The sequence below is a fragment of the Eurytemora carolleeae genome, unplaced genomic scaffold (genome assembly GCF_000591075.1).
Source record: "Eurytemora carolleeae unplaced genomic scaffold, Eaff_2.0 scaffold2152, whole genome shotgun sequence".
NCBI lineage: Eukaryota > Metazoa > Arthropoda > Copepoda > Calanoida > Temoridae > Eurytemora > Eurytemora carolleeae.
In genome coordinates this window covers 6,041-8,134 of record NW_019398206.1, presented here as the reverse complement: position 1 = coordinate 8,134, position 2,094 = coordinate 6,041, and the positions used below count along the sequence as shown (strand labels likewise).

The 2,094-nt window shown below is 33.2% G+C and overlaps 1 long non-coding RNA gene across 1 annotated transcript in view; it reads left to right on the top strand.

The window, feature by feature from the left end:
* LOC111717015 (uncharacterized) overlaps positions 1 to 785 on the top strand; it is a 5,021-nt gene extending 4,236 nt beyond the window's left edge. Inside the window, exon 2 of the long non-coding RNA XR_002768646.1 lies at positions 635 to 785. This is a non-coding gene — a long non-coding RNA (uncharacterized LOC111717015). The remainder of the gene's footprint in view (positions 1 to 634) is intronic.
* Positions 786 to 2,094: the final 1,309 nt, after the last annotated feature.

Here is a 2,094-nt window from a genome sequence, read left to right as displayed (position 1 = left end):
AACCCCTAGGAAGGATAACTGAATCCCTCCAGTGGAATTATAACCCCACAGGAAGGACATCTGAATCCCTCCAGTGGAATATAAATCACCCTGCGTAAAGTTTTAAATTATTAAAAGCATTTTTTCAAACCCCTCCAGTGAAAAAGAATTCCCTCCGGTGGTGTCCAGTGGAGTCAAAATCTTACTACGAACTTCCGTGACTCTAATTTTGGTTACATTTTAATTTTATCAAAATTGTTCTCTGTAGGATGATGAAAAAGAACCTGACGAACTCATCTCATCAAACCTGGCAGCTTCTCTCCACTCGTCAATTCCAGACTTCAATGATCATGTTGCAAAAATAATAACTATTTTTTTGTTCAATATGTATATTCTAACATACAATATTTAATTGACTTTAATTCAATAGTTTCTTTATTCCAGGACCAGATTGATAGAAGAAGAAGAAGAAGGAGAAGAATATGGGGTATTTTTAATTATATAAAAATCAAATTTATATATCTGCGGTGAAAATTTTTTCTAAAAATACCTATTTTCATAGTTGTTACTTCTAATCCTAAAGAGAGTTATCAAACATAAAATGCAACTCATTCTTAGTCTTATTCCCTAAACCGCTAACTTTATCTGTTTTCAGGAACATATGAGTGCGGACAATTCAGCACAAATAAAGTCCTCTAAACAGGCACTTATATATGTATGTGGATTTATTGCCAAAAAACTCAGCACAAAAGTTCCAGGCCTTGTCAGAGGCAGTGAGGATAAAACAAACTGTGATTGGATAGACTTAAAATCAAGAGGATCCCTGGTTTATCCACCTAAAGACCTTTTGGAAGAAGTTGAGAAAATATTTCAAAAAATACATGGAGAGTCACTGGATAGAGGTCGAGATCCAATCGAAAAAACAATTTCAGCTATTGCTGCAACAAGCAATCGATGGCCTCGGGAAATTATTAAACTTTTTGTAAATGTTAGATTTTTCAGTTTACTGAAAAAACTCAATGTAATCTTTAAGGAAAAAAGTAAAAATAATGTCAGAACACTAAAACAGACTGCTCAATTTATGTTTTAGATTTATGGTGTAGTTAAAAAGCTTGAAGGTCTTCTTGTTTTAAAATAGAATGTTAAAAAGTGTACAAGAATAAATAAATTATGATATGGATAACATTTTTCTCAAATTTTATGTTAGAAGGTTTTATTTCTTAATGACTAATATTCAATGGGCATTTCCCAAAATTTTTTTAAAGGTACCATTGTAAATCAGGCATGCATCTTTATATATTAGGGACACAATTATGTGTGCACTGTGCAGTCCTGTTACGTGTTGAAATATGTCTACAATTGCTCTTTGCATTGATTCCAATGGAGTGAGGAATAGGTTTTGCTTTTATTAAAACATCCGAATTTTACAATTTGAATATAATCTTGGATATTATTATTTCCCTCTCCTGTCTTTAAAGCATATACTCTCAAGTAACAAATATTTTTGCGTTTTATAATCAGTATTCATGTCTACGACAGCAATATATTTATTTAAGCCCCCCCCCCCTCATGATTGATGTTTTGCCCCTGAATTCTTTGTTTTGATCACCTCCCACTGCAGTACACAAATTTGACGCATTAGATATTGCCGTTCCTGGTCTAAATATTTCTTGATCTCATGTGGCAAACAATCTTCCAAACAGTTCCGAACAAACCTAAAATTAAAAGATCTATCAAATATCAAACTATTTTAACGATTACTAGACTAATCTTATATTTCAATTGCGAACAGGGGCGTAAATGTGGGGGGGGGGGCAAAATTTAAACCGTAAATTCAAAACATTTGACTTTTTGGATACTTTACAGTCCAAAGACCATACAAGAACTACGTTATCTCTCAATCAAACAAAACAAGCAGAAAAAAAAGCAAATTAATGGTTTTAATACTCTTCACTCTTAAGTTTTAGTTTTAAAATTGTTACAGCTCTAAGTTCTAGGGGGGGGGGGCGTCCCCCCTGTATACGCCCTTGATTACGAACATTTTCTCTTTGTATACAGTGAGCAAACAAACAAAAAAAAGTTCGCGGATTTTATCCGAAAGTTTGTTGCCAATAA